Source organism: Filicampus tigris, chromosome 19, assembly GCF_054856515.1.
Source record: "Filicampus tigris isolate MCC_2025a chromosome 19, RoL_Ftig_1.0, whole genome shotgun sequence".
Lineage (NCBI taxonomy): Eukaryota > Metazoa > Chordata > Actinopteri > Syngnathiformes > Syngnathidae > Filicampus > Filicampus tigris.
In genome coordinates this window covers 7,808,737-7,820,000 of record NC_141235.1, presented here as the reverse complement: position 1 = coordinate 7,820,000, position 11,264 = coordinate 7,808,737, and the positions used below count along the sequence as shown (strand labels likewise).

General features: G+C 40.9%; 1 long non-coding RNA gene across 2 annotated transcripts in view; it reads right to left on the bottom strand.

Moving 5' to 3' along the window:
• Nucleotides 1–1,923, bottom strand: part of LOC147129246 (uncharacterized) — a 15,180-nt gene extending 13,257 nt beyond the window's left edge. For both annotated transcript variants that reach the window (XR_015082590.1, XR_015082591.1), the window contains exons 1-2: nt 1,613–1,923; nt 904–990 (exon numbers count right to left, since the gene is read on the bottom strand). This is a non-coding gene — a long non-coding RNA (uncharacterized LOC147129246). The remainder of the gene's footprint in view (nt 1–903; nt 991–1,612) is intronic.
• Nucleotides 1,924–11,264: the final 9,341 nt, after the last annotated feature.

Genomic DNA, 11,264 nt, shown 5'->3' with positions numbered 1-11,264 from the left:
CAGGGGGTCAAAGTTTACATGTTCACGTCTTTTCCTGCGTCAAGTCATGTAAAACCATACCTGTGCAATCTTTGCTACCAGGCAGCTGCATGCTACCCATTAGCGAGCGGGCCCCTTTAATTAATGGAGCGCCACTGAATATCCCCAGGGGGATGGTGATCTCAGCTCAGTTGAAATCTGAAGCAATTACACAACAAACGACCAGAGGCTAAAATCAGCACTTTTTGCAATCAAGCCTATGAAGGTAGCAAAAGCTTCATTGTCAGTCAGGCCACATTGTCCTGGTCTGAAGGCAAAAGTCAAGACAGAAAACTAACTATAACTAAACACAAGCCACCGACAAGGACTCAACACTGTGACGACGCAGGCATTGTTTAAAACCACAAGATCGAGTATATTTTTACATTTAAAAAACAAAACAATAAAATGACATTGATACTAGATTGACCACTGAGGAACGTGTCCAGCCTGTTGAGCGAGTATTGATCTCAACCTGTTGGCCACAGCAAGGACAATGTTTTGCTGGGGACATAGCGTCCAACGCACATCTGGTTTTGTCACCAGTGGACACTTTTTCACGGCTTTGTCTTTGCAGCCGTTTTACAGTCTTATGGGACTGGAATAGTCGTTAGACAGAAGACTGCGGAGAAGCTCAGCGAACAGTGTTTGGAAGACATTTCTGCCGTTGGCGATCCAAACGGTGACAGTCTCTCTCAGAGACAATGAGAGGCAATGTCTTGTCCCCTCAATTTTTTTCTGATTTTGTCCTCTTAATTTTGACAGTATGAGCACAAAATACAAACAATTACCTTTGAATCTAAAGTTAACTTCATAGTAGTGATGCAAAATGAGCCATAGTAAATCATTTAAGTGCCCTACAAGTTATTGTAAAATGAAACTTACCAGGATCGGCGATGCTGGAGTCGCAGGAGATGCTGCACTCGTGATTTCTTATCTTGAAACTGTCTAAAAAATTTCCATCCAGAAGAGCTGTAAATCAAAATACATGCCCAAAATTGGCCGAAGTTCACTATTAGATTATATGGGCCTTTAATGTAAGCTTTACATTTGCATTATATCTTTAACAGTTGTCTTTTTAACATCTATTTGCAATGTTTTATCTTCAAACTGAATATAACAGTGGCTTACAAAAACGAATATACTTTCTGCAAATATAGTAAATCCACAATCCTGTTTTATGAACGCTTCAGTGGTGAGACTTTCAACAGCTAAGAGCTGTAGCCATTAAAGCGGAAGTCAACCCAAACAATCACGACTGACCTGTTTTCTGAATCGGAGCCGTGATTGGTGGTTGTGAGCAGTTGTGATGTCATTTTCAGTCGACAGAAGACAAAATGGCCGCCCCCGGAGATGGCTAAAAATGAGTGCAAATTGCTGCTTAACATATATTCCACAAACGCAAAATTAATCAGAATGCCGTGTTTCAACTAGTGGGCCTGCTGGGAACATATTCTTGAAAAAAATATGTTTGGGTTGACTTCCGCTTTAAACATATGATATGCGCTCACAGAATTTCTGCTGGAAATGACTAAAACAGATAACCTATTAAATGACAACATTCCAAGTATTACTATGAGTATTTTGTGTTTACCTTCATCGGTCGCGCCACAGCAGAATCATTTGATCCGGTGTCCAAGAATGACCCACGGCGTTAGTGGGTTGTACAAATTTGCTCACTCGACAGTCATTTCCACTACGGCTGTTGTCATCCGTGAGCTTTTTGTGAGCAAGTCTTGTTTTAACTTTGCATCTTCCATGGCCTTGTTTTGCCGTGCAAAACGGATTAAACAAGCCTTGCTCGGCAGCAATAAGCTGCTACATACTCAAAGTTGGTCTGGATGTCTTTGTCCCCCAAAAATGCTCAGAAGAGCCTGCACATATTGGTCCCCGTCCACATCACGGGTGTCAAGCTCGGGTTCTGGAGGGCTGCTTTCCTGCATGTTTTCCAATCCTCCCTTCTGCAACACACCTGTTTCAAATGATCAGGATAGTATCAGGCTCATTCAGAGCTTGCTGATGAGTCGATCATTTGAATCGAGTATGTTGCAGCAAGGAGGGATGGGAAACATGCAGGAAAGCGGCCCTCCACGACCCGAGCTTGACACCTATGGTCTAAGATATTCATTCACTTTTCCTTCATTATTAAAATATTGGACAAGTGAGCACAACTACTGCTCACAAGTTAGCAGTTACCGCTAGCTAACAGCTAATGGGGTCCTGAACAACACACCCCCAAGTTCGACCAACCAATCGGCGTTTGTCAGCGCAGCCCGCCCCCGGGAAGAGTTCCTGGTGGGCCAATTTTGGCCAAGGTCGAGATCAGGGCCACCAAATCACTCCAAATCAGTCAGTTACCTTGAAAATACTTAAGCACCGTCCGAAATAGGCCTCTACTGTACCAATAGTGCATGACTTTTATTTTTTTTTTGTTCTAAATTTGTACTGGATGACTTGTCCCTGGGGCGGTAGCTAAAGAACTTGCTTTTGCAGGAACATACCAGTACCTTTTTTATGTCTAGAAGCCCTCATTTTCGATGATGCTGAGTGAGACCTTGGATAAATTAAATTGTCTTCAGAGACAGAAATGGACCAATTGCAGGAATAACAGGATTGGATTTTGTCCTGTAATGGATAGATTGGGGTGTGGTGGGGTATGGGAGATGGGGTGGGCGGTTGTCGGAGGCAGTCAGTCAGATACAAACCAAACGTTAATCTGTTGACATTTTCCACAATTTACACTGGATATGTCTTTAAGCTTTTTTTAAAAATTAAAACTCAACGGAGAAGCCTTCACAAGCATGTCTTTTACTTCCTCGTTGCTCTTGTAGAGAACTCATCCCAGCACGGGAGGAATAACAGAAGACTGGACAAGGAGCGCTGCAGCGGTTCCGCGTGTGAAGCCAAGAGCCAAACCCAGTGGCCTTTTTTTCTCCTGTGATGGTTGCAACCCTCTAATTTGACTTTTATTTTTGGAATGAGTTTATTGAACTCTCTCCTTTTTCACTGCAAAATGCACAGAACTCACTCATACTGACTTGCTGGCACACTGCTATGATCATTCACCAATAGGAATCTGGACATTTTTGTGCAGGTATAACAATTTTTTTTAATGTATTTATGACACCATGACACAAAATCTTACCTAATATTTCATGATCTAACAGTTTGACCATGCTCGGGAAACAGGTGTCATTCTTTTTGGAGTATTTCCATAATATTTCCACACGTGTGTTTGCGCACACCTCAGTTAAAGATTCTGCTGCTCCCATAGAAAACCTGGTTCCAGGATGCATCCAAGAGCACGGATGCCGTAACCACCCTGCAAGAAGAATAAATTACAGCTTTTTGTTTTAATGACAGCATGCACGTGCTCAGGGAGGCTAATGACAGGAAGTCCAGGCAGTGATTATAACTTAATGCTGACTCGCACCAGAAATCATTTATTGAATAGTATTATTTATGAGAGGGTTCTTGTAATAAGTAATGCTATATAACGTTACAAAGCCACAATCACTGTTAGCTGACACTATGTTGCTAGCTTTTGCTAGCAGGAATTAAATTGTAGTTGTTTTTTTTTAAATAGTTAATATTATTATTATTATTATTATATATTTTTATATTTCCTCAATTTATCTCATTAAATAATTGGTCAATTGATTTATTTTAGTAATAAAAATGAAAAAAAAAATAATAATAATAATAAACCCGTCTTGTAAAATATATGTATTTTATATATATATTATTATTATTAATATACATATAAGAAAAGAAATATGCATTATAAAATATGATTAAATATATGGGTGACTTAAAAATAATACATATATTTATTTATTTAAAACAATTTACATATTTGTGTATTTTTCATTTCGCAAAACTTTCTTATTTTATTATTGGAATTTAAGTAGTTAATGAGAGGAATGGATAAAAAATATATATAAATACATTATATTGATAGTTAATTCAATTATAAATAATGAACCATTCCAGCATTTGATCAAATAAATTTAGTATATAAGTAATTCCAACTATGAATTTATGATTAAAATAAACTAGCACACATTTTTAAAACTTTTTTTTTTTTTTTTTAACGATCGTCTATGGATGGCCCACCCCTTGTACAGTGTGTATTATATCAATAGTGTCACATTGAAAGATGATTCACAGTGTGAATTTCACACTCAATCGTAGCCCCTTCACCAATGATTGGCAACACACTTCCTGATTGTGGTCGGGTTGGGCTCGACCCTGGGAAGGGAAGTAAACACGGGCCACAGATCGGGAAGAGATGGCAAGATGTCGTCAGCGGACCAGCTTGCACCGCCAGCAACATGTGAAAAGCGTTAGCGCTGCTTAGGCAGGGTGACCTGGGAGGAGGCCCTAAATTTCAGCTCCTCCTCCTCGAGTTGCTTTTCCAACATGTGGCGGGCCCCAGGATTCCTCATCATGCATGGAAAAGCAAAAGTACAGAGATTTGTGCAAATGGGCGGCAATTAAAGGCAAAACGACCAACACAAAAAAAAAAAAAAAGAGGAAAAAAAAAGGAAGGAGCAATAGGAAGTGCTATCAGCTGGTTGATCTCAAGTATTTACTTGGAGAGAAGTGACGTTCTCTGCGGGGACTTCAGCAAAAAGTGAATGACTTTGATGGTTTGCACTTAGAGAAAAAGGGGAAAAGTCATTTTTGCTGGTTGGATGTTTCGGGGAGGGAGGAGAGACCACATTGCATTCTTCTTCATTGAGGTCACCTTTTTTTTTCTTCTCCTCCTCCTCGACTGCTCAGCACAGTGGAGCTGCAGCTCAGCTTTCTTCTTCTTCGTCTTCTTCTGCTTCTTCTACTGCACATGCTCACAAGTTGTTGTTGATCACTGCATATGAAGGGGGGGGAAAAAAAGACAAAAAAAAACACCCAATACGGTCATCTCACCATTTCACAGAGTACACTGATAAGGACCAATCCATGTTTAACTCTCATTCGTTTTAATCAACATTTTTAACACCCGCTCGAGTGTAAAAAGAGGTTAACCACCGCAAAAAAGAAACATTACAAACATCGATTGCATGTCTTTTTTCTTTTTTTGTGTGTGTCTTGTTGGGAATGTGTGAATGTGTTGTGAGCCCTGTCGAAGAGGAATTTCTGTCACCATTGGGACAGACAAGTATTCTACTCTATTCTACGATATACTGCAATACATTTTATCGATTTTATTTTCCTCTTTTTTATTTTATTCTATTGCATTCCTTTCTATTATACAGTATCATTTATATGTATCTATATTGTAAATTATTTTTAAATGAAATGGTTGGGCTCTCGAAAAAAATATAGAAAGACAGATAGATACATAGATATGCTAAAAAAAAATCATTTTTGAGGCACAAATGGTTGGACCTGACCTGAGTGATGAACTATAAAACCAGACAGTGCATACAGGTCACTCAGGACTTCTTGTCTTGCCCAAGAGGGAGCATGGCATGGCTGCATTGTATTGTCATGAAACCTCCTGCGAAAACAACAACACATACAAGTTCCATAACACACGTTAAGATGGTGAAATGTGAACGACAATATCGGGCCGAGGCCGCTGCGCAGAGCATTTCTCATCACATGTGGCGTGCAGATGATCAGCACTCGCTGTGGACTGAGAGGCACAAAATGGATTCAAGTCAGTGGAACACAGCGGGGTTTTTTTTTTTTTCAGCGGCAATGTTTGTGATATTAAAGGTGTTAGAATCATGCATTGTCAAAGGTTTTAAAGGCTCAAAGAGTCGTGAAAATATGAAGCAAGTTTTGGTGAAAGTTAAAAATTCCTGCCCTAGAAAGCTAGTGAAAACACCAGTAAAAGGTCCTATGTCACATTTTACCTTCCAAAAGTTCAGAAAATTACCAAGCAAATTTGGGGAAAAAATAGGATTCCTTCCCTTAAATGTGCCAGGAAACACATCATTAAAAAATCATGAAAATATGACATGAAAATATGACATGAAAATATGACATGAAAATATGACATGAAAATGACGAAAACTATGGATTCCTTCACTAGAAATTGTGGTGAATGCACCAGTGAAAGCTTCCTTTTTTAATTTTTTGAAACTGAAAATATGAGTGAGGCTTGTTTGGAGAAAACTAAGGGTTCACCCCCCAGAAATTTCCAGTTAAGGCACCATGTTGCTTTTTTTTTTGACAGTTCTAAAAGTTGTAAATGTTCTCAAAGTCATAAAAATATTAAGCTAGTGTGGAGAAAATTGAGGATTTCTCTCTTAAAAAAATTGAGTGCCTGTGAACACACAATGTCGTCACTTTTTTTGAAGGTTTTAATAGTCATGAAAAGACGAGACAAATTTGACACGTAACTTTCCTCCAAACATCATGTGAATACGAGGCCAGTTTGGAGAAAATTGAGGATTCGTCCCCGAGAAAGTGCAAGTGAGCGCCACACATGCAGGTGTGTTGTACTGTATTGACCTGAATGTTTCAAATTCAAACCTTTTCCTGCATTTACGTAATAAAAGTTTAAAAAAAATGATAAACTCGTTGCCAGATTAAATGCAGCACTGTCACATCAGTTCCCCTTTTCACATCACATTCCTTGGATCTATCGAGATATTTGTGACTAAAGAACATTTTTACTGTTCCGCCGCGCCAAACTCATCCAAGAATGCTTCATAAACAAAAAGGAAAGAGGCATACATAATGGTCGGCCTTTAACCTCTGAGTGGAAGTTATAGATAAAGAGGTGTGTCCCAATTCTTTTGTCCACACACAAGTCGCAGCATTTTTGCCCCTGCAGCTGAGAGGAGGAGATGAGTCATCTACTTTTTCCATTTCCAACCTCTCTCTCCGTCTCTTAGTTTGAATTTACCTCCGCAGAAAGATGGTTTTTTTTTTTTGCTTCTAGCTCCTCCATAATACACGCAAACTTTCTCTCCCTCTCTCTCTTTCTGTTGTCTGTCTTTGCCACCTCCTACTTCCAGCCTCACATGTGAGGACGGTAATGACAATTCCAGGCTGGATTTTGGAGCTTCCACCCTCTTTCACCTCCACTTTTAACAGCTAAACTCTTGGACTCTTTTTGTGTCATCAGTTCACAACTAATGTCCAAAATACAAACGCTGGGACATTTGCAACACCAAAACACTTAAGAAAATGTATAAACGAGTTCAAATAAGAGAACTGTAAGGGTTAAAAGCATGAGCACAAGGCAGCAGCTCGATTGAATGCGGCTAACTAACTTTACCAGATGTTGGGAATGATGAACCACCCCGAAAAAGAAGACTAGAGCGAACGAGAGTCAAATGGAAATACCAAAAACTAAGGATTCCTCCCTTGGAATGCATCATTGAACGCACCACTAAAAGCATGCCATTTGACTTTAAAGTTCTAAAAGTCATTAAGATATGAGACCAGTTGAGAGAAAACACAAGATTCCTCACCAGAAAGAGTCAGTAAATGCACCGTTTCACTTTCTTGAAAGTTGTTTAAAAGAAGCGTCGGTGAATGCGCCAGTAAAAACTTGCCATGTCACTTTTATAAGGCTTCTAAAAAGTCATTAAAATGTAGACCAGTTTGGTGAAAACTGAAGATTACGAATTTATAAAGCACCAGTGAATGCACCACATCACTGAAGGTTTTAAAACTAATAGAAATTTAAGACAAACATGGAGAAAAATGAGGATTGCTCCATCACTGAACACACCAGGAAAAGCACGCCATGTCACTTTTTTAAAGCTTCATTTTGAAAACAGAGATCAGTTTCAGAAAACTGAAGATTCATCTCCTAGAAAGCGCCAATGAACACACCATGTCACTTTGTCTTAAGGTTCTGAAAGTCATGAAAACATGAAACCAATTTGAAGAAAGCTGAGGATTCCTCCAATCGAAGGCGTCAATGAACGCCCCAGTAAAAAATCTTGCAATGGGACTTTGTTTTTGAAGCTTCTAAAAGCCACGACAGCGTAGTTTGGATCAAACTGGCAATTTCTGAACACACCACTTTTTGGAAGGTTCGAAAAGTCGTGGCGAGTGTAGAGGAAACTGAGGATTCCTCCCTTACTAATGACCAGTGAACGCACCGGCAGAAGCGTGCCGTGTCACATTTTTTTAAAGGTTCAAAAAGGTTGGGAGAAAATGTGCAACATTCCCAATGTAGGGAAATCTGACACCTTCCATCCCACCCACCCCTTTCGCTCGACGGCGCTCGACCACGGCCCACTTTCAAGACAAACGGATCAATAAGACGTGTTGCGCAGGGTGTTATTAAAACAATCATTTCATGCTCAACAGTACTTCTAATCACTTTTAACCGAACTGTGTGCTCAAAAGCAGCCTGCCAGCCAACTTGCATATTATCTAAAAATCCAGGGAAGGATTCAGTCAGATTTTCCATCTGGGCTGTCTGACTGGATGTCTGCAGCACTGGTGGAGGTGGGGAAGAGGGAGGGAAGGAAGGATGGGAGAGCACGAGAGAGAGAGAGAGAGGGAGGGAGCGATGGATGCGGTGGGGGCTGGGATGGAGGACGCAGCCAGACAGTAAAAGAAAACCAGACCGAGACGTCGTGAGAAAAAAAAAAGGCCTCAAAAGTATCGGTGCAATGGACAACCATGAAGGTGCGTTTGTGTGAGTTTGGTGTGGAAGAACGTTATCAAAAGAGCTCAGTGGTAGAAACAGTTCGAGCTGCAAATTTTGGCAACAGAACCTCTGTTTCTTGACTTCCTGTTGGTGGAATGCGACCCAAAACTTTTGTTCGCCCAAAATGAGCAGCCTGAGTGCAAATGATGGCTTCTAGTGTACACGCAGGCTCTGAAAAGACAAAAGATAACATGGCGAGCCCTTCTTTTTCACATTAGGCCACAGGAATAAAAATCACACTTTGAAAAAAAAAAAAAAAATCGAGGATTCCGTTTCCGGAAAGCATCAGCGAACGCTCCAGTAAAAATCACGCAATGTCAACATTTTGAAGGCGCTAAAAGTTATGAAAAAATGAGACCGAAAACCAAGGATTCCTCCACGAGAAAGCATCAGTGAACGCACCAGCATTTGTAAGCTTGCCAAGTTACTTTAAGTTTCTAAAAGTCATGAAAATATGAGGCCAATTCTGAGAAAAATGAAGATTCCTGCCCTAAAATATGCCCGCGAATGCATCAGTAAAAGCTGCCGTGTCACTTTTTGAAGTTTGTGAAAAAAAACTGCGAAGCAAATTTGAAGACAGACATGGAGATCCTTCTTGTTAGGTCTCGCCAGTAAGACTCCCACTCGAAGCACTGCAAGTCACTTGCCGCACTCCAAAAAGGTAAAGGGCAAGGCAGCAAGAAAAAAAAAAAAGCGTAATTATCAGTGTTCAAATGTTATGTTTCAGCTGACGTGCATCACAGTTCACTTCCTATCCAAAGATATTATATAGTGTGTCCCCTGTCATTTATCTGACGCAGGTGACCCTGAAAAACAAGCAAAGAGTCAAAAGATGAAAACCAGTGGCGAAGCAGTCACTGAAAGGAGATATGAAATGCCTATTTTTTAAATGTCCACAGTCATTATAATGCTGATTGTTAGTGTAAATAGTGTGTATGAAGGGTAGTGAGGCATGGGGGGGGGGGGGAGCTTAAGTGCAAAGCTACAAGTAGGAACACGTGCCCGCTGCAGCTCACAGGCTTGCTGGGAATGTGAAGTTTGCTCTTTTTCTGACACCCGGCGACAGCTACAAAGACTTGCTACGTGAAGCAATGCAAATAAATGTGTTATTTTTCACTTCAACCCCACTGCTGATTGCATTGCGCATCATTACGGCGATCATTCTGTTCAGTTTTGCCGTACGTTTTGTCCTAAGCCTGTGGCTCAATCCGAACCGGAATCAATCAAATTCAAATGATGCACAACCCGAGTGACTGTGTCACATTTAAAGAGAATGGGAGGAGCTGCTTTGATCGGCCATGAATGACGTCGACTGTGATCATTCCCACAGCGGCACAGACCTCCCTCTCTCAACACACCACTATATCTCAAGTCTTAGTCTTAGTCTATGGTGAAGTCTATGACTAAGTCCAACTATGCCGAAGACAGTGAGTTAGTCTGTGCACACCCCCTGCCTGGCGAAAAAGCCACAACAGCGCCTAGCGCTCCAGATGAAGAGAATCTCCCTACCACCTTCCATCCTGATCACCTTCAACTGACGTGGGCAAATATTTGTGGACCAAAATGAGATATTTTTGTCCGGCATCTACTTTCTTGTCACAGTGGGACCTGTTCGCTTTCAATTCCTGGCGCTCACCTGAGCCGGCCGGAGCCGACCCATCCCGTTGACTGGGATCTGATGGAATATTCTGCAGGTCGGAATGAGCTTAAGCGCTTCCGCCCAAAGGGGGGGGGGGGGGCGGGGCGGAGGGGAGGCCACAAAACGATCTGTTATAGCGAGGCAACCAGACTCCATTCTGAGGCGCACGGCAGAAAATTACAAGTTCTATTTAAACACAGAGCCCCGGTTCACTCGTGGAACTTTTCGACCGACGTTCCAATGTCACGCGTCTGACTCCATCTAACTAGTACTACTAATACCACTGTGCCCAGTATTACTGCTACCGCTACTACTCATGTTACTATCAGTACTACTATCACTACAAATACTACAACACTTACTCCTGATCCATTCACTATCAGTACTACGATACTAACACCGCTACCACTCCAAGTAGTCCAAGTACACTTCTAACAATTGTAGTAGTACCAGTACTACCACATCTACTATTACAAGTAGAACAACTACTATTATTATTAAGACTACTACTGCAGTCAATACTACAAGTACTACTGCTCCTCCTACACCTACTACCAATACCACTATTAATACTATTACTACTATGATGACTACTGTTTCCATTGCTCCTACTAGTACTAATTCAACTCCCAGTACATCACCCAAACTACTGCTGGTGCTACTTCCACCAGTCCGACTACAATTATGACGCCTGCTACAATTATTTGTAATACTGTACTACTATCCCTACTACTGCTACAATTACCACTCCCACTACTTCTGTCAATACCAATACTGTGATGACCACAACTATTACGACAACAACTCCACTGCTGCCTCAACCATTATGACAAGCACTACTATTAATACTCCTGCACTGACAGTACTACTAATATTACTGCTGCTCCTCCTCTTATCACTTCCACTTCCATCGCCCCGAGTACTACTAGTCCTAATACAATATATGCTACATACATACTATTTTAAGTAGTACTGCTA